The sequence below is a fragment of the Apteryx mantelli genome, chromosome 7 (genome assembly GCF_036417845.1).
Source record: "Apteryx mantelli isolate bAptMan1 chromosome 7, bAptMan1.hap1, whole genome shotgun sequence".
NCBI lineage: Eukaryota > Metazoa > Chordata > Aves > Apterygiformes > Apterygidae > Apteryx > Apteryx mantelli.
Genome location: NC_089984.1, coordinates 33,595,197 through 33,617,189, shown reverse-complemented (window position 1 = coordinate 33,617,189; position 21,993 = coordinate 33,595,197). Strand labels below are relative to the sequence as shown.

The 21,993-nt window shown below is 44.7% G+C and overlaps 1 protein-coding gene across 3 annotated transcripts in view; it reads right to left on the bottom strand.

Moving 5' to 3' along the window:
* Positions 1-10,125, bottom strand: part of SHOC2 (SHOC2 leucine rich repeat scaffold protein) — a 71,955-nt gene extending 61,830 nt beyond the window's left edge. The window contains exon 1 of one of the 3 annotated variants that reach the window (XM_067300236.1): positions 10,090-10,125. The gene's annotated coding sequence lies outside the window, so the exon portion shown is untranslated. Of the gene's footprint in view, positions 1-7,657; positions 7,707-10,084 lie in introns of those variants that run through there. The other 2 variants (XM_067300237.1, XM_067300238.1) reach the window with 2 other exon arrangements.
* Positions 10,126-21,993: the final 11,868 nt, after the last annotated feature.

Below are 21,993 nucleotides of genomic sequence, written 5' to 3'. Positions count from 1 at the left end.
CAGAAAGTTCGGGCATGCACACGCTTACTCTTGGGGAAGGCGAACGGAGGCAATACACCTCACACTACCCTGCGACAGGAGAATGCAGACAAGCAGTTTTGGCGAGTGGCTTTCACGCTCTGACGTCATGCTGCCTTACCTTGCTTTAAGTTGTTCATGTGCCAAAAAATGGATATTTACAACAAAAATTATGGAAACTTATTTTGGAGCATTCTTATTTGTCAGAGCTTTGTGCAGTATATTTTCACTGTTGTGGAAAGGCTTCAAAGATAAAGAGTGACAAAAAAAGGGCACTGTAAAACTACAAAATGTGATGGGAAAAAAATCAGTAGATGCAGCTCTAGAAATACATTTTTAGATTACAGTTGTATAAAATTGACCACTTTACATTACATATTCTTGAAACCATACCTCAAAGAGCCAACAAGCTGGCCCAAGAGAAGTAGCAGTGTGCAAATTGTTAAAGTCTGCCTGCTTACACAAAGCAGGTTTAAGTAATTTTAGATCTATATGTATGTATGTATATAGTTTTAGTAGACACTGAAGTCACAGGACATAGATTTCTCATTACACAACTTTACATGATGCAAATAATGCATAAACATTTGCCTAAAGAAACTAAGTTGTGTATCCACAGTTTACACACACCATTAACTCTGAAACTAATACGAAACTAAGAAGTTAAAAAGCTACCCTTCTTTTAGTATTATTAGTAAAGATGATCAATACATTCTCTCAGACTCACATGTTTATGAATAGAAATTATTTTTAAAGAATAGGCAGGTCACATTTGAGACCAACCAATCTTGGCAGAAAGTATTTCTGCAACACAAAGAGGTAGGATAGAAAAAAAACAGAAAAAGAGCCTTTTCACATTAAAGAACAAGAGGTTACGTACATACCACTACTGCTTCAGGAGCCTTTCAGGCACCATTACTACCTGTTCTCATGCCACATATTGTACCATGCCAAATACCTCATGTGTTACTCTGCCTGGCTTTAATTCTTGACATGAATTTCACAGCAGTAAACGTTTTGCACCCATTTGCCTTGCTCTGCCTTTCCCTTGTTAGCAAGCAGCACGGAGCCCTGGGCTGCGATCCACCTCCGCTCCTTCCTCCCGTGGAGCAGGTCGCCAGCCAGGCCGGGCTGCGGGCACACGTTAGAGTCGGGTATTCGACTCCCACTGACTCACAGCACCAAAAGCAGAGCAGTTAAGTCCCATTTCTGCTTTTAAAAATCTTCCCTATAATTTCTGTGCCTTAGCTTCTCTATTTTAACACAAAAGGGACAGCACATTTCAGAAAAAAAGGTCAGAAGGTTAATTCAAAGCTATTACTGTCTACAAGATATTTTTGATGGCAGATACCATAAAAGCAAGTTTAGAAATGACTCGGGTTTTCTATAGTGCTTCTGAAGCAGAACGCAGCCAAAAGCAAACATACAGTTTGAGAGATGCAAGCGGCCGTTGCAGAAGAGAAGTAGTTGTTCCTTATTCTCACCTCTTTCCCTTTTATTTTTACACAGCCTGGTTTTCGAGAAGAACGTTTAGGTTTTCATTACCACAGGAGGGCAGGAGTATGTAACGGCATTACCGATTTCTTCTTAGAGAGAGCAGAAGCAGCAGTGGGAGCTGGCAAGCAGAAAGAGCCAAGTCAGAGACCCGGAGCGTGAGGAAAGCTCAGCCCTACCAGCCGAGCTAACTGCTTGCTAATGAAGGCGTGTGCATCCCATCTGCTTGCTACGGGAGAGCTGGAAGGGGTTCAGAAGCACGCCGAGATAGACGCACCACCAGCTATACGATGCAGACGTGCGATCCATACTCTAAGTTTACCCCACTGATTTCAGCAGGGCCGACTGCGCGCACACGCAGGCGGCAGGGTATGAACCACATCCTTGCCACACAGCAACTGTCACTGTCCTTTGAGAATAAAAATCTTTCCAGTGTAATTTGTTTATTCATTAATTCTGATTTCAGGGGAAAGTTCTGGCTTACACCCAACAGCTAATTGGTTCAATAAACAGAATCTTCATTTAGAAGAAGAATAAAACATATAATATTACAGTTAAGCATGTAACTGAAACCTCGATATCTGTTTGGATATGACTTGGAGCTTCTCGAAAGAGCAGATTGCAAAAAGCCATTTTAAAAGGCAAGACAGTATACAGCTTATGTGCAAGAAATAACTACCAACAGTTCTCTGAAGACTTCTGGGGAAGGGAGGGGAGAAATAATGACTAATGATAAGCTAAAACACAGGAAAAAAAATTACAGCTGAAGTCATGAAAAAAATCCAGGTTGTTTTATTTATTATACGAATCACCACTCACAGTAACACTAAAACTTTTGTTTCTCTCCTAGCTAGGCCTGCCACACACAATATGTTCTCGAGAAAGCTGCCAAGCAATTGTTCAGATATTCCAAAAAGCAAATGCGTAGCCCACTATGAAAAAGAGTAGGATAGTCTGAAATGTCCCTTAACGCGCAGCACCGTACGAGAGCTCAAGAGTCAGAGGGACTCGCCAGAACAAAACTGGCCGCACAAACGCAAGTTCTCAGGTACCTTAATGCATACTACATACTGACACATTTCTTTTCTCATGAAAAGAGATAAACTATCAATAATCTTCACTATAATTCACATAACCTGTCAGTATTATAAAATTCTCTTTGATTAGAAATATTTTAGGTTTTGCAAATACTGTATATTACGCATAGTCGTTAGAATTTAGAGTCTACTAGAAAAGTAACTGTTACAGATTTAACGCATTAACAGGGACATTTGAACTTAGGCTTCATTTGACCTATCTATCCCTTCAGCAAGAAAATCACGTAAATCACTCCAAAATTTGTATTTTATAGGATTTTTCCTGCTTTTCAACTTTTTGATTGTACAACCATTTGTCTACAATAAACAGAGTAAAAAATATATGTAATTAAGTGCTATGCCAGAGGCAACAGCAAAATAGATTTTCATGACAAGTCCTCCATATGCTGCTGTGATCGGCATTTTGCAGGACTAATAGATGGATCCTCTGGTAGCCCTTCACTTCCTTGTTTAGGAGGTCACTTTTTGCACTGTTTATTTTTATGAAGACCTATTTTGGACTGCTATGGGCTTTTGTTTACACACTAAGCCACCTGATGCCTCCAGGAGCCATATAGTTTGCCAGTGAAGTCATCTTCTCTCTGCTACACTCAGTGAACTCCATGTTACTAAAAGCTTCTAAACAGAACTTAAAATTTATGGATGACTCCTCTGCACGGGCATCCCTTAGACTGAAAAGAAAAGCATAGTTCTGCTTTTCTGCAGCAGCTGACTCAAGCCGGAGGGGGGGGTGGGAGGGGGTTATATAAAAGCACTGTCCAAAAAGCACAAAACTCTACAGTTACAATTTCAGAAATACAACATAGAAAGAAGAAAACGAGGACTGTTCAGTTATTTTCCTTGGACAACTGAGGGGTGGGTGTTTGCGGTTTTTTTTTTTTTTTTGTGGTTAAAGGATTTTTTTTTAAATGAGAATTGAACAAACTTCAGTATTTTACTGGATTACATGTAACATGAAGGAAAAAAAAACTGAAGCTCAGGGAAGAACCTGAACCTGCACATTACTCAGTTACCTGCAGTTACCGTACGTATAGATTCAGCCAATTATTTACAAACCTACTAGGAACTTCACTGCTTTACCATACCAACCTTGAAATTACAATGACATACTGAATTGCTTTCTCTTGGCTAAAAAAATAAAAATAAAAAACACTGTTCCATGTAAGCTCCTTTCTCCTCCCCCCACCCCAAGGCAGTTAAACAAATATATATATATATTTTTTTTTTTTTTTACTCCAAGCATTTTGATACAACATGACTATTTCCTTCCAGAACAATAATCAATAAGCATGATTAATTTTACAACATAAAATTATTACAACATAGTTTACAACCTAACTTTCAGCATCAAAAAAAAAATACAACAGTAAAAAAATCTTATTATACAAAAGACTGGACAGCTCACGTACCACAATTACACAGGTTGCCATTACTGCCAGACACAGGACAGAAGCCTTATACTGAACAGAACAGAGCAAAACCCTCTATTTGCCAAGGTTTAGATGACTGGGCGCAGACAAGAAAAAGGAAAAGAGAAAGAGAGATGTCTGACTGATGCTGCCCCTAGTCTAAGAATAAATAAAGGACCTTGGTCTTTTGGGTTGTCAGGAAGGTAACTCTTCATCACTAAGAGTAATAAACAAACGTGTTAATTTTTCTCTCCAGTCAACACAACGTGAAAGACCAATGGATCTTTCTGACCATTCAAAATTTCAAGAACCACCTCTTCAATTAGTAGGATTAGTATTAATTCCCATTAGAATGGAAACACTGCAAGTACAGACCTAAATCCAATGGCAAACCCTAAAGTGGTTTTGCAGTGCTGCTCAAGGTACTAAAACCAACATTATCATTAATACCCAATGGATGATTAAAATCCATGCACATGTATAGTACAAACATACTACATCCAAAGTTTCTCAGGTGTAAGGGTTTCATGATTCTTCTTTCATTTAACATTCTTTAACCTTATGTTTCCACGTCTGCCACTAAGAATACTTCTTCTACACCTCAAGTTGTCACGACATACACATAAGTGTTAAAAATGCGGTATTTTAGTAATATACTGTAATATACTGTTTGCAGCACTGTGCAGAATGCTTAAGAGATCTATGACCACATGTAAGTTCAAAGCAAAATTATGGTTTCTTGAAATACTATCACTCACTGTTTCAGAAAATTGTGTTTTCACAGCTTTAATAACAGGGTCATTCATCATACCATTAACCTGAACAATTACTACCTCTTTGAAATGTGTAAACATATGAAAGGGTGGCAATCTACTAACATCAGGTGGAAAAAATAAATTTGATTTAATATACCTTTCTTGGTGCTGCTTTCATGAACCACGTAAGACAGAGTGAACTCTAAGATTATAACTGCTTAGCAAAAAAATAAATAAATTACAGCTTAACACCTTACCCATCCCAAAATTTGACAAATAATACATCAATAACAAGGTTCTAGCTACATGAAATGAGTTCAAATCTTTAAAATCTGGCATTCCATGTTAGTTGAAAAAAGCCACTATGCATCTACTAACTGGTAAGAGTCAGGTGAGTATCGTCAATCATTGTGCCGTTTAACAACTTTGAAAAGCAATCTTATGACAGATAGGCAATGGCAATCTGTTGCCAGTTCTCAAAAAGAGTGCCTAGTTCCAGTCACATCACTGTATTTACACTTTTAAAGGGAATTCAGAGTGCATTTGGTAGAGTTAGTCATAAATCATTGAATATTTCAGCACCACAACAATGGTGGCACCATATTTTGCATTTCTTACACATAAAATATTCTCCTAGATACCTATAGGAGTTTTTGAAATGGAAGAAATGCAGAACTAAGTCTCGAGCAAACATGCTTTGCAGCCCCAAATATAAAGTCAGTTTAGAAATAGTTGGTGGAAAAAATGCTCATGCTTTAATTTTTTTTCCTCCAATTGCCTGTATCAACCTGTGGGCTGAAGGAGTGGGAGACTAGAACATGGATAAGTTAAAATTGCACCTCATGGCAAACAGGCTTCACTATTTAATAAAGATGCGCTTCAGAAGCCCTCTCTAAAGCAGTGCCAGCCACGAACAAGATCTACGCTACAGAAAGAAACTATTTTAAACCCCAGCAGTCAAAGCAGTGCGAGCAAGAACTGAGATGTGCTGCAATATTTATGTAGCCATTATAATGCAAATGCGGGAGGTATTGGAAAGGCCATTTGCATTGGTGCGCAGCCCCTCCAGTCCCGCACGAAGCCAGCAGGAAAGACAACCAGGAGACATGCAGAGCAGCCAGCGGGGGCATCCAGGTCCACCCAGCCACATGCAGCATCCATGCGATCACCAGGGCTCCGTGGAAATAGCCTTTTGGATCACTCCATATCTCCTGCTCGCACTTAGAATATGAATCAGTTAAAGATACAAGCAAAAAGCACATATGGGATTAGCGTGGCCAAGGTAAGAGCGAGCCACGTCCACGTTACTGTGACCACGGTCAAATGTTTCTCCAGATGAAGCACTGGGCTGGAGCACAGCTCGCACCACCAGCGCTGCAAAACCCTGACACCACTACCAGACAAGCAGCAAACTTTCAACTATGTTAAAACACACGCACACAAACCACACGCACACAGAGCTACATACTTTCCTGTGGCAAAAAATGCTCTCCAGCAGGATTTTTGTAACAAAAAAGGGGGGCAGGGTCCAAATTAAGATCTAATGTACAGCCACTTTGAGAACACAGGCTACCTTTTGGTAGGGAAACCAAAAAGCAAAGAAATATGTTCAAGTCTTCCTTTTTCTTTTTTGTAACGTGTCCACGTTAAGAGTAAAACAATACTAAAAGACCCAAGTATATAGGCATGCCAGACTGTTACAGAAAGTTCCTTGACCACGCATCATAGTATTTATCTACACTAATTCACAGCCTCTTAACATACTCTCAGGCTAATCAGCATGTCTACAATTATATGATAGACTGTGTACTCAAATGTATTTCTCTTGTAGTACAATACAGATTAAGTACTTCTTAAACTGCAACGATCTTTACACAGGCCAAAATTAACTATGTGGCATAAAGTTATGTTTAAATATATATATATATACACATATGCATAAACACTGCATAATTTCAGTACAAAGCACATCCATTACCTAGAGGTTTAAAATGCAAACATTTTTAGTAATTAAAATCCCCTTTTCACCAAGCGATTATTGTTTTGCTGTATTGAAAATGCCTTTGCTGAACAAAATTTAGTGCCGGGGAATGCCCAGATTTAATAGCAGGTTATTTGTATTTCACAATACGGTCAAGCCCAAGCGATGAAGCAAAAAAAACCCGAGCAAATTAAGGTCAACGGCTAATACCGCAAACATTACCTTCTTATTATACAACCTGTTACATTTTATCTCAGTACATTTTGTAACATACCCAGACAACTGTATCAAACAGCCTGAAATATGTCAGCCGGTACAATCTTAACGTAAACACGGCTTCTTTCTATCTGCACAATCCAGCTACAAGTGGCTGTTTAATCCTCCCCCCCCCCCGTGTGCTCCCAGCCCTCCCACCCACACGCACAAACCCACCCGGAGAAGGGGCAGAAACACCCCTCGGCGAGGCAGAGCTGCAGGCAATGAAAACAAATAGGAGGTTTTCCAAGAACAGCGAGGAAAGCGAGAAGGGGCTCAACTGAAAGAGCAGCCACAGAGCCACCCCGGGGGGGGGGGGGGGAAATAATAATAATAATAATAAAATAAGGACGAGGAGCCCCGAGGCGCCCGGGGCCGGGCTGGCGGCGCTGCCGGTGCCGGTGGCGGGTCGCCCCGCGCAGGCCGCTCGCCGCAGGCGGAGCAGCGCGGAGCAGCGCGGAGCCCTGCGGCCCCGGCCCCGGCCCCGGGGCAGCAGGACTTGCCGGGGGGGCAGCGCCGGGGGGGCAGCGCCGGGGGCTGCTGCGGGCGCCGCACTCGCCGCCTTCCCTTCCCCGCACAAGTTTCCACCTTTCCTCGGACGCGAAGGAAAAGCCGCTGCCAGAGAGAAGCTGCATTTCTCGTACCTACCCCGATCCCCGGTGATGAAGCTTTAGAAGCGTCTGAAATCTCTTAATGCAGTTTGATTTCCTTATCGTCGCACTGAGACAGTTATCTGCATAGCTTCCCCAGCCTGATCAGGAAAAGATCAAATTTGATCCTTCTCATTCATAACAAATAGAAGATACTTTCACAGTCTTAATCCAATTAATATGCATGAGCAGCGTGCATGCAGACACACATACAAACACAAACATCCACCTATTTCATGGGTGTTATACACAAATTAATCCCAGTTGGGCCTCACGGTGACAAGCAAGGATCACGGCACATTGCTTCAGCAGAAACACTCTTTTCTAGAAAGCCACAGCCAAGCAACAATAAATCCAGGGCTTCCTAAAAGGAACACGCAGCGCAGGCTTCCGAGAAATTCATGTCTGCCTTTAAACTAGGAGTGCACGACGGCAGCTAAAGAAAATACCTCCTCGTCTGCCGGAATCCTCTCCCCCCTCCACAGTTCTTGGAGGACAATACGGGTGTCAGCGCGATTTGAGTGTCAACACAACAAAGGAACGCCCCTGCCAGCGCCTCCTGCCTTGCCCCCGTGTCACTCCGGGAAGGAGAAACTACACCGGCGACAGCAGCTACTCACGGCCAACACTGTTTATCAGCCCTACCCTTGCTATTACCCTTCAGGAAATAGTGTTGGGGGATTGTTTAAGGTCCCTGGAAAGAGCAGAATAAAGAACAGCAGGACAAAAAGGGCACGGCAGAAGACAGAATTCCTCCGTATTCCTCAAAGGAGGGCTGCGGATGCAAGGAAAGCTTTGTCTGGAATCACCTTTCGGTATTACAAGATTATATATAAAAATCAGTTTTGTCCGATGTACGTGTTTTGCCTTGCCACACGTACAGAAACCCTGACGGCTGGCAAACATTAGCCTAAATTAAAAGGAATCCACCTTCAAATTACTAAAATAATCTTCCATTTTAGTCATCCGGAGCAAAGAAAAATTACACAGAAAACCAAAATAGTCAAGCCCAAATCATTCAAGAGGAATTAACAAACAAGATAAGGGTGTTACTAAAATTAAAATGCATGCACAACAGTGTATTAACAAATTCATAGGATACAGTAAATCTTCCCCAAAACCAGGCTAGGATTATATCAAGATCATCATACAACATATGCCTGAAATATGGCTGTAAATAAGTGTGACTTAATTTGACCACCACCTACTTTTAAGCCCTTGATTTTATAAATAGAAGCATCCAATAATGTCTAATGATAAAAACCTACTGCTTAGAAGGTAAAAAGGGGAAATAAGTAGTAGTAAATCAAACATTTGTCACATACAAACAAGTAAATGGTAGAAAATTATGACTCTGAATCTAATTATTAGAAACACTGTTTAATCCATATTTTGATAGTTCCAAAAAAAAAAGTAAGTACTGCAGAAATTGCAATACACACAATTAAAACTCCATCATCATTAACATTCTGCACTGAAAGTGCCTTTGTGTACGCACATGTGTGGAATTGCATAAAACGCATGCCTTCACTGCCCCATCTCAAATACACGGATTAAAAATTAGAATTAATATTTGTAGCACTTTTTAACTGTTTTGTGACACATCATGACTTTTATGCCATTTCTGTACCTATCCTTAAATAAACCCGTAAAGTCAGAAAGCAGTAGTTTCACTAAAGTTCAGTGCTGCTGAGTTACTGTACAGCTCATCCACAAACACAGCCTAAGCCAAATACACATAACCGCTCACCTCACTCAGGGCTGCCGCTGTTTTTTAGCCATCCCCTACGGAGAGACGGGCACAACTCGGGGAGAGCCCAGCCTGGAGCACAAACACGTGTGGGAAGCTGTCACTCAGCCTTCCCTGCGACACCTCTACGTTTCAAACGCCAGGGAAACCGCTCGGCTACGGGGGAAGGCGACGACCTGGGCACGGGGAGGCTCCCCGGCTCCGCCGCGACTAGCGAGGGGGAAGGGGAAAGGAGCCGCTCGTCGGGGGGCAGCGCGCTCACCCGCACCGGCGCCAAGGCGCTCGGTGCCCGCGCGTCAGCGGCACACGCACACGCACTCACACGCACTCACACGCACGCGAAGTCCCCGCAGCCGGCGGGGCCGCGCCGCGGCCGCACGACGCCGCTTCCTCCTCCGGGCGCCGCCGCTGCCCCGGCCCCGGGGGGCGCCCCGCCACCGCCGCCCCGGCCCCGGCCCCAGCCCCAACCCGCCGCGGGCCCGGGCCTCCCCGGGGCCGGGCGCCCCCCGCGCCGCCACCTGCCCGCCGGGCCCTCCCCGCCTTTGTGCCGCGGCCTCCCGCCGCCGGGCCCGCCCGCTGTCAGCCGCCGCCCGCCTGCGGCGAGCCCGCCGCCGCCGCCGCCGGCCCGCCCCGGCCCCGGCCCTGGCCTCCGCCCCGGCCCCGGCGGCCTCGTACCGTACCGTGCGGGCTCCGCCATCCTCCGCCGCCGCGCTCGGCCCCCGCCCGTCCGCCCGCCGCCCCTGCCGGCCACCGTCTCTGCGCACCGAGCCGTCACGGGACTCCCCGCCCACAGACCTCCCGCGGCACCATAGAGGAGGGCGCCGCCGACGGAGGGACGGAGCGAGAGAGCGCTTCCGGGTCGCGCCGCCGCCGCCGCCGCCATCTTGGCCGCGGGCGGAAGTGGGCCCCGTTGCCCCGGGCGACGGCGAGGCGGCGGGGGTGGGGCGCGGCCGCAGCGCCCCGGGCCGGGCCGGGCCCGCCGCGACGCCGCCGGGAGGCCGGTGCGGCCTGGGCGCGCCGCCCCCGCGGGCGGGCAGGGGCCCGGGGCGCCCGAGCGAGCCGAGGGAGGGCCCGGACCCCGCCGTTTCCAGGCCAACCTCCAGGTCTGGCCCGGGCGGCGGAGCCGACAGGCCTTACTGCCGCGGCGGCCCGCTGCTCGGGGCCGAACGGCTCGTGCCCGGCAGGGCCCGCTGCCCTGGGTGGCCCCGCCAGGCCGTCAGGGAGGGCCCCGCTCCTGCCCTCCCTGCCCTGCAGGGGCCCCGGGCCTTCGCTCGGGCGTCACAGCTGCTAGTGCTGGCAAGGGGAACACAGTCGTCATCACTCCTCCAAGAGATGCCGCCTTTTCAGAGTTTTTAACCACTTTTCTGACTCGTTTCTTGTCCAAAACGGATGACACCGTCAGACATTTGCTTACCCCACATGGTTATTCACAAGCTATGCGTGTTTTTTTCAAAAGCTGAAGTGACAGTGAGCGGCATTTAGGCAGGGCTCCCCTCTAAAGCAGCAGCAGCCTTCCTCTGCCATTTGTCCCAAAGGTCCCATGCAGCCTCACGGTGAAAAGTGACTGCAGTCATGAACGTGCCATCTCAGCAACAACCACTCGCTGTTTGCAATTGCAACTGTTCGGCGCAGTCCAATTTGAGCAGTCGAGGAGCGTAACCCCTTCTCTCATTCACACCTGAGACCACATGGTCCCCAGGCCACACACCTGGTGAAACTTTCCATTTGTGTAGCTGCTTTGACACAGATTAAAAAAAAAAAAAAGCTTTTATTAAGATTTCCCTGAATGACTAGGAGTGTCCATAACTAAGCTTCAGGCAGTTGCTGATTGCAGTTCATTATAATATTACAACAAATAATAGGAAATATTTTCCCGCCAGTGCAGCAATTTAACTGAAGAGTTTGCCTCCCAGGATAAACATGATCAGAAATTCTAATATAATGAACAATTACAAGAAACTTTCTTAATACTGTACATATATTAGATGACTACCTGCTTGTTGCTGGTCACTTTTAATTGCTGAGACATATTGCACTGGAAAACATTATGAAAGAGATGGACCAGAAGAATGCTATGTTCTAATCCTTGTTTTTGCAACAAAACAGGGACTATCCCTGGTTGGCAGTTGCTATAACCTTGCACCAATGCGCTTTGTATTCTTTATCACAGGCTAAGCAAGATCAGGCTACCCTTAAAAGGAATATATGGGAGCTGCAAGAAGTGCTAGTAGCTGTTCAGAAAGTGGCAACTATCCCTGGGAGTAGACAAATACTCTGGAGTGTGACAGAGCATCTGCTATCTGTAGTTATTTGATTTTAGATGGGATTTAAAAGCTAGTTCTTTGATGGCATATTATAACTGATCTTTTGTTATTTTGTTAAGAAGGGTTGATACTGCTAAATTCTCAGGCAGTTGCAATCACTTCCCCTTTCAAGCCCAGCTGGATTCTTTATGGCAGTAGTAGCTTAACTTTAATTTTCTCAAACACATTAAAGCTAGTGGGAGTCTGTTAATTGATCACAGTAGTTGTGGATCTGGACTGGTCCTGCTGAAGTCTCGCATTTAAAATGAACAACAGCCATCTCAGCAGAATCAAAACCAGGAATAACTTTGGGAGCTATTTCCTACATCAGATTATCAGATCTAGGTATCCACTATTTCCATCAGTTTTTCACAATTTTTGGCAACCATCGAGGCCAGTTTGAGTTCAATAAGGCTATTCACATTCGATTATCTGGGTTCTGCCAGTTTCTTTTATGTGATTCTTTGGCAAATTAGACATTTCAATCTGGTTACATGCTTTTTCACTAGTAATGCTGGACGGTGTTAAAAGCAGAATTAGCTTTTCAGCATCTTGGGTCACAGGTTAGAAACCAATATACCAGGTATAATTTCCTAGGGACAATATTTCTTACAATGAGTGGATATTTATTTGTTGTTATGATTCAGTAGCAATTGAGTGCCAGCAGTACACCAGTCCCCTACAAGATAAATGCAGATATATTCTTTGCCTTGAAAAGCTTAAAATTTGAAAGAATATTTTTCTTGTGCAGTTTATTTGAGCACACACAGATTTCTACATATAGTGCTATCTTCTATATTAAAAGATCATAGTGTGTATTCAGCATACATAAGGAGAATCTGTACGTCTTGTTGACTGCATATGGCACCTTTACATTTCTAAGGCCCTTTTTGTGCAAAGTGCCACAGCCCTTTTGCATTTAGGATTGGAGAAGTATGTACAAAGCAGAGATGCTGTGTGTACTCTGAGTCCGTTAGACATTTTACTTCCGTTTCTACATGCTTCACTTTCAAAAACAGGTTTGGAAATCTAATAAAATATTATAGTCAAGAAGCTTGTTTTGCTCTTTGCATGATGAAACAAAACTGAAAAGCTGAAATAAAGCAGAGCAGGACCACTGTTACTGGGCAGGGAATCAGCCAACTAATTTCACACTGATAACTCCACCCTTCTCTTGCAATTCCTTAAATATGTCATATGAGATTAGACCAATACTACCCTAATAGCTGTGCCAACAATCAAAACTAACAGACATTTTTGCAAAGGCAGAATTCATACATGCAGGATTTGTTTTTAATCTGCACAAATGGAGTAGTTAATTTTATACCCTCATATTGGATGTTGGGTAGCTTAGTTCCATCCTAATCTCAGCCTCTATCAGCACCATTTCTCCCCAGATCTTGTGTCACATGCCTGATCCAGTGTAGAAGACGAGTATAATATTCACTTTTCTTAGAAGTATTAGTTAATGGCCCCTTGTCAGCCTCAGGAGGCTACACAGACAGGCCCATGTTTTGAACCTTGTGGTAGCGTGACTGCATACCTTTCCTTAAAGATATATCCACAGACAGTAAGTCAGAAGTTTCTTTGTCTCCATTTCCTTAGAAAAACCTATAAAATTGTGAGAGGATCTTGAATTACTGCCATTCAAACTGAGATGAACAGCATGGGAAACAATTAAAGAGCATTTCATAATCTACATGCATACAGGATCTGAATTAAGGTTTCACAGGCAACTTTCATTTGGACATTGCCTAACTTTTAAACGCTTGGCTTTGCAACCTTAATAATGTTCCTTTAATATGTGTGGTGTTTTATGTGCTGTTAAAAAGGAAAACCATCAGTGCAGGATCACGTGGCATCACAGCACTTCCATGGGTTATCAACAGTGCTGACCCAGACCTCTGCCCCTCTTACTAAAAGAGAAACCGATAACAATAGGGGACTGTTACCTTCTATCTAGACCAGCAGCGGAGGGGGATGAGTGTTGGAATCTGGATTATTCAGTGGATTCATAAGACCATTCCTAAGGCTATTTAGTATTTACACAGTTGTTTCAAGCATGTTTCTACAAGGCAGTGTGATTTATTAGGAGCCAGCTCTTACCCAATGAACTAAAATAAAACAATTAATTAGTTAAGCTTGCCTAAGCTGACCATGAGATCAGTCCAGCAACTTCAGAATCATCTTCAGCTGAATTTGTATACCTCTAATATAATAGCCTCCCTTGCCTTTTCTTAGCTTAGCAGCTGACGGACTAATGAATTGACCCTTTTTCTCATGACCTTCTCACTTGGCCTTTTCATTACCTCCTCTAAATTGTAAAATTTTTGTCCTCTAACTAGAAGGGAGTCCTCTCACCTCCCTCAGGCATGCAGCAGCTGCCGTCTTGTCCAAGGACACTAAATTCTTGCCATTTCTATACGAGGGAGTAGGGTGGGGGGCACAAGAGCCAGCTGGGTTGGTGGTTACTCACTGGGGAGAAGTGAGGGGTCAGCCTCAGGAAAGCTCTGTCCCACTTCCAGCTCTGGCAGTAAGGATGTCCTCAGGAGCACACCCCACCGTGCCCCTTTCCACTAGTTTTCCCTTTTGCTCAGTCCTGCGTGGAACAGCCTCCCACATCTCTCATACAGTACTCAGTTTCCTTCCTTTTTGCCTCTGCCAAATCTCTGCTTCCAGGCTTCGATCACCTGCTCCTTACCCACTCTGTCACCCCTCTCTTTACCTCCAAGAGTGCCTCCAACTTCTGTTCCCCTCACCAGGTCCAAGTTCAATCTTCTTTGTCTGGTTCTTTGTCTGACCTTCTATTCTCAGTGACTTTCCTGCCTCTTTTTTTCTAGTGTCTTCATCCCAGTGAACTCAGTTCCTCAGTTCTGCTGTGTCTTCTGTCCCTCCCCTGCTGCCCGTTCCTTGCACAGCCAGTCTCAGCATAAAACTCCTCTAATTCCCAGTTTCAGTTTCTTTGTGAACCTCAAGCTCCTGCTATCAGGTCTCAAACATCCACATTCCCAGTCCTAGGTTTTATCTTCCTCTCATCTGCCCCTCAGTCTAGCCAGACCTTCCTGCCCTATTTTATCCCCTTCCCTTCTCTTGAATCATCACTTTACCAGCAGTTTGGTTTCAGCCTTGCACGGAGGGCTGCAGCGTGCTCGGTTGCTCTGTGGAAGGGAAGTGCGCTTCGACGGCGGGTGGCACAACAAAGCCCATTTCATTTTGCAGGCATCACACCAAACCTGAAAAGAGCCTGTGCCTTTGTCGCTGCTTTTCTGTCTTCACCTTGCATGTAATCTCGGCTCCACTGCTTTGGTCACAGGCGTACAAAAACTCCCAGGGAGGCTGGCGAGAGTTGGTACTGAGCTGGGGTGGGCAGAGAAACCGTATCTTGAGGATGCAGATAGATGTTCAGAGCCATGGCAGCTTCCAGGAGCTAATACTCCAAGCGAGCGGCCGACAAGAAGATTTGCCACACTGAAAACAGAGACTAACCCACCATCATGAAAACTTCTGCTGAGGGTGAGATGCTGTTGCAATACGAAGAAGGATACAAAGAAGGGGAACCTCAAAATGTGGTTCTCTGTTGAAGGACTATGGTATAGTAAGATGTTGCTATTTTTACCATCTGTTCCTTGTGTATGTTCAGAGTCTGATCTGCTTACTTGAGCGACAAGAAATTCTTTTTGTTTTTTCCTCCTGTTGGTTCTACCACGCAAATATACATATGAGACAGAGTTTGTTGAAGGTGCCTGCGCTCTCAAAAACTGGGCAGTATGAGTTAAGAGTTGTAAAACTATCATGTAAAAAAAAAAATCTGGTCCTTCCAGCTTTAGCTTTCAACTCATTAGCGACATATCTGTGTGCGTCAGGCCCTTGGCGTGTTTTTAAACATGCTTCCTAGGTCTACAGGGGCTCTTCCAGGTGGAAAAACAGGACGCATCAGCTCTGAAATAGCACATCCAAAACGCCATGCATGAGATATTAGTTTTTCTTATTTATTATCATGCACATAAACTTTTTCAAGTCTGTGCTGTGTCCTAACTGCCTCAGGGTTAGTAGTCCTTCAGTTTATTCAGTGCAAAAGAAAACTGCAAATCCATAGGTTAGCAGAAAGTTAATCTTCAGTTATACAATCTGAGAGTCAACCAGTTCAAACAGTTTATCTTTCAAAGTCAACATTACAAACAATAGAAATGAGCAAGAGATTTTTATTTACAACAGAAAATAAATGTATATGTTTTTAGTGTAGTTATTCTAGACAGGATAGTATCAGCTGTTATGAACTCCTCCTTTTCTCTACAGTGGAAGACAGGACAAATTAAAGGATTCAGTTATCTGTACTTCGAAAGGGGAAAGACGGAATGAAAACTGAGTTAAACAGAAACAGATGCCGATTTTTCCAACTCCAGTCAGGCTATCTGTAGAGAAACCAACCTTTCTCAGCTTAATTTCATTCTTCTGATACTTGCTGACGTCCCAGGATAACCCAAAAGCACAAAGCAGGATCCAACACAAAACTCTCCAGTGGACCAGCTTTTCTTGGCTTGGGTCTGCAGCACCTGAATTTCCTAGGCAGTGGCTCCAAGGCTAGATTAACTGCCAAAACTAAGGAGCAAGAGAGACGGGGTATTCACAAAAGCTAGTTTAAACCCACAGAGGTGTTAAGCTTCCTCTGTAGTCCACAGAGACAAACCTGTGCTTAGGCACTCTGAATCCTGTTCTGCAGACATCCCTTTTGCCAGTGACCTCATGGGGACCCTGGGGAATTGACCGTTCCGCGGGAAAAGCCACCTGCTCCCCGAGAAAGTGCTTTCGAGCCTAACGCGGCTCTGGGTTCACCGGCTTTCCGCATGCTGCCCACTTGCTCTCGTTCCCCGACGCTCCCTGAGCGCCGTAGGGCTGCATGCCTGCGGGTGGGACCTGGCCTCTCCTGCCAGCGAACCTGTGCCTCCCGCGCCGGGCTTCCCAAACTGGCTGGCACCAATAACCTGCCATGATGTGGCTTAGATTTCATTTACACAGCATGTTGCATCATGCCTTCAAAGGTCCGTGAAGATTAGTGCCAGGCTGACTGGTATGTAGGAACGCTAGTATAAAAGTAGCCTAAATTTTTCCATGCTGAACTTCATAAAAGGCTCCATCCTGCCTCTGCTCTAGACGAAAGAGGGGGCAGGCTCCTACTTCCCCGTCAGCCCTGTGATCTCCCAACAGGCACGACGGCGTAGCCGGGTAGCCTCTCCTGCAAAGAGGGCGGTCCGAAGCCAGCAGTTCTGCACTCTTATCATTTTTAGCCGATAAAGGTGTGAAGCAGAAGGAAAGAGGCTTCCACAGTAGCCAAGAAAGGGGAAAGGTCTCTGGGAGTGGTGGCCCCAGAACGGCAGAACAATTTTATTGCATGTTTTGCTTAAGGTTACTGTAACCAACTCAGCTGCGTCCTAAAAGTGGCTGGGAGTGGCAGCACATCCATGCTGAGCTGTGTAAAAAAGCCAGCTGCCCCATGCCCAGGCAAGTAGCATTGCCAATAGGTTAACCAAGGCCACCGGCAAAAGCAGTTTTAATCAGGATTACAACTCGTCAGTGTTGCAAACTCCACTGTCTGAAATGTGGAAAACATGCAGCTCAGCAGAACAGGAGAGTCCCCAGGAAAAAAAAAAAAAAAATCAATTGCACACAATTGACCCAAAACAACCCAAATTCAAATTCTTTTAAAGAGATAATTTTCATGTAAAAGGTATATGGGAAGGGAAATTAAGTTTGAATAAAACATTTGCCTGTTGGTCTTAATAGCTGCAGCTCTGCTATCGATTCTCCCCCCCTCTTCCAGGCTCTCAGCAGGGACTGAGTGTTCCTCTGGAGCCAGGGATGGATTTCCTGAATGGTGACAAATAGCAGTCAGGCCTGCAGTCAGTTCCACAGTGAAATCATTATATAAATTGCTCTTTCCTGCAGGAAAGAGATGGATGAAAAATCAGTCACACCAGAAAATAATACGAAATGAATAATCTTCCAGTTCACTTACGGGAAGCCAAAAGTACAACCCCAACAATGATGTTGGCTCAGTCAGGGCATTATATAAAGTCCACCTGTAAAGGAACATTTCAGCTGAGGATTCATGAAAAAAAAAGTCCTGAAAAACTAGATCTATTCAGGTGTGGAATGATTTTCCAAAAGGACATCATGAAACTCCTTCAGCCTAGAGACATGAAAACTAGGACAGAGTGAGTGCTAACAACCTCAATATTTATTATTGCTGTGGTAATGCATAGCAGCCTGATCTTGATCTTATATGCTAGGTGATGTCCAAGAAGATTGACTCGAACAGCCTGTAAGCTAAACGTTAGACCAGAAAAATGACATGCACTTGTCATAGACAGGGGAAGCACGAGGAAAGAAAAGCAGCCGATGTGCAGACAACTTTGCGTAGCCACAGAGGGAAGGAGAGTGTTGGAGAGAGCTGTGAAAGACTTTTTTTTCTTTTTTTTTTCTTTTTTAACACACATTAATAAGGGGTTCCCTGCAAGCATGGGAGAAAGCAGAGCGGTGTTTGAAAGGGTAAGAAGTGGGCAGTGGAGCTCGTCATCACAAGGCGATCTCAAGAAAGAGCTGACACCCCTGTAATAAACTAAAACATCAGTAGCGATGGGCTAGGAAATGAAGGCTCATGAAGATGAAGGCATTTAACACAAAAGAAAAGGGAGGTTTGGTAGACAGAAAAGAAAGAAGTGACACAGACAAAGTGACAAGCTAGGAACAGTCCTGCATTGTACGAACAAGGACTTGGTTATTCAAGAGTTTTCTTTCCCCTCCTTGTTTCCCAGGGGGAGGAGGGGTGTTTCAAAGGATAATAATACAATCATTTCACTGTGTTAAGAGATTTATGGCCTGAGTTTACCATGTGTTAAAATATTGATTCTGTTTCTAACATATGCTTTAAATATTGACATTATTGACTATATAAAAGGCTGGCTTCTGCATACGAAAGCTGGGGCCTCAGAGTAGGATCCAGTGATACTGGATAAATACAAAGTGACGTGAGTGAAGCACAAGTCTCCGATTTTTTCCACTCAATTAAATAAAGATAGCAAGAGAGACACTAAGCAGTGTGTGGTGCTGAGAAGCTGGAATAATTAAACAATAATATGACAGACGGTGCATTTACGGGCAATTACAGCATGCCTCTGCTGGCACTTTACGGCACAAGGCCAAAGACTTAAGCGATTCGAACCACACAAGTAGAGCAGTAACCTCCTAGAAACGCCAGTCTAGAGCATCTGGCTTGGGAGCCCAGAATGGGATTTACGCGTAGCACTAAGACAGGCCGTCAGATCGCGGCATTTACCGGACGTTATTGATAGAGGGAGAACAGAAAGAGCAGCCAGTCAAAAAGCTGCTTCTGTGTCCCTTGGACAATATATTTCCAGGCACTTGGCACAAATGGAGCAGTGAAATACAAATCTTTACACTGAATAAGGACTTCTCCTTCCACCTTTTATTCTTGCCTTGGTGTGTACGGCTTGAAAGTACCGCTGCATCAGAATACCAAAAGATTTTAAGATAAGTATATTTATCAAGTTGAACTCAAAGAAATACACTCATCTTTCAACTCCCTTTCAAAAACAAGGACTGTTTTTAATTTCAGCTGTCTTCAGGCTCTGAAGACACGTGTGAGGTGTCCTCACAGGAACACCTCAGAAAGCCACCCTAGGCTTTTTGTCCCCACTCCCCTGCTCCCTCACCCAGAACGACCTTCTTCTTCATGTCCTGTATCCTATGGTACTAGTCAGCAGCTTAAGGGGACAAATGCATGAAAAAAACAAACCTCCACATGTATTTTTGAAAGTGTGGTATGTGCTATTCAACACATGTCACAAAGTCATGCTGCAACACTGCATTTCTGGCCTCATCAGCAATTATAGAGATGAAAAGAGTTCTAGATATTTAGAAAAGAAAGAAAGAAAGAGAGAGAGATCTGCTTGGAAAGCAGACACAGATCAAGTGTTATTAAAAGCTTCTTAAAACGGTCAATAAAGTGTTTACTTAGAACAGAAAATCACCCTCAAGATGGGCAATTCTCATGAAACTGGCTTTATTTTTAAACATCCCACGTCTGGAGTTATGTGTTTATATGGTACTCTCAATAAGGTTTTTGTTTTTAAAGTAATGACCTGATTCCAGATTTTCTTGTATGAAAACAAACACCACCACCACCCAAAAAAATGGAAAACATGAACTTGAAAGACTCAAAAAGCAGAGTAAAAATAAAAAGCACTTAAAATGTGCAAAGACAAAAAAAAAAAAAACAAGCCTCATAAACCTATGGGACTGGCAATATTGCTTCACCTAAATCCTTTTTTTTTCTTATACCTGGTAGGAGAAGATGTTTCTCAAGACTTAAAATAAGTGTTGTTTTGTGTCTGCAGGGCTTTCAGCAAGCGGCTGCCACGTTATGAAACTCTCTGGATTCCAGCAACGCTCATCTCTTTGCTGTCTGCCGTACTGAGAATATCTGGGAAGAGGAGGAGGAAAACAAGCTTATCATTTATAAAGTTATTGCTGGCTTTGTGGTTGTGAGGCTTTCTGCAGTGCACAAGAATAACTTGTTTGTGACATCCGTAAAATAAGGATGGAACCTAAAGTGCGTTTCCCCCTTCTCGTATCCTACCCTCACACTGTGAGAACACCGCTTTCTTAGCAAAATAAAAGATTGGGTCCTTCATATGTAATTGGGAAACTCATCTTCTCTTGTTGTTGCTCTTCTAACACAAGGTTGGAGGCAGGTTCTCTGTGCCACGCTTTGTCCCTTTGTCAGCTCCAGTTAACGTTGCTCTAGCGAATGAATCCCAGCCTAACTCAAAGCTGAACCCATTACAGTCTTTGAGGCACTCTGAAATCCTCAGACAGAAGGTGCAAAATAGCACAATATTAAGCTCCAGACTATGTCCATGCCTCTCTCTTCTCTCTCGTCCAGTCCTTCCAGTCCTGCAGATGGTAACTATGTTTTTTTTCCCAATGGAAAGAGGTGTCAAAGAGGTGCAAAAACAGAGTTACTAGAGACTGCTGAAAACAATCCCCGTAATCACCCGTCTCACTGCTATCAGCTTTCTAGATAGGCTGCCAAGTTGGCATTTGGCTAGCTAAGAAAATGGATTTAGCACAGTGCCAGATGCCACTTCTCAATCACTAAAACGCTCAAGGAACAAACTGAATTGACCATTGTTTCTCATCACCGAGCAAACAAACCCTGTTGGCAGGAAAACTGTTTTGGAAAGTGATTCCCTGCGCGACTGAGATGGGCTCTGGTTGCTGTAAATGCCAGTCCTCACGTACGGCTGGACTCCAGGTGGTCATCTACGCTCTGAAGGACACTGTCAAGAAAGCCTAACCTGGATTTGATTCCAATGTCTTGCTTTCATTTAATCTTCTGTTGCTCTGCAAGCCGTATATGTTTTCACAGGAATAACTGCTGGTCTCGCGGAGCGAGGTTTTCATTCATAATTGGCATCTTGCAAAAACTACTGCTGTCTTTTACAGTTCATTTTTAGCTAAGATGCTGACCGGATCAGTTAAAAAAAAAAACTACCAAATTATTGATTTGTAAATCGCACGTACTGTGTAAAATGCCCTCATCTACAAGCAGCCGCACTCAGTGCCCCGTCCTCTTCACCTCCAGTCGGTAGGAAACACTCACCGGCACAGCAGCCGGCACCCCAGGCAAAAGGGGAAGCTGCCTCCACCGAGATCAGCGGGAACGCTTCTGCGGACTTCAAAGGGTAGAGAAGGATGTCCCAAGAAAGCACAACCATTTTATAGCCTCACCTTCTGACCCGAAGGTGGAATACGTGAATCACAGCAGAAATGGGCCCACCTTCGTGCCGTCCCGGGCCAAACTCACGTGCTATCTTTGGCCGGGCGCACAAAAGGCCGGAAGCCGGGGACACGCTCCCGGCCGCTCTGCTGGCCTCGAGCGTCGCGAGCGGGCAGCGCTTCGGGCGACACGGAAGCGGGCTACCTGAGGGACCGGCAGCTCCCGACTGTAGGTTGCCGTAGAGGAAAAAGGAAACCGTCCGGGAACAATGCGGACAGGCTTTAAATAGCTATCAAGAGGTGCTGCTTACTGGAAGCGAGCGTTTCATCGCAGGCTTCGCTGTAACCCCAAGAACGCCCTGGATACCACAGCCGACAGGTCCATGGTCCACAGGGGTCTGGGCTGCAGGGGGAAACATGCGACCAGCCACAGCAGGGCAGAAGGGGGAAGGATGACGAGCAAAAATCACTTTCTCTCTCATT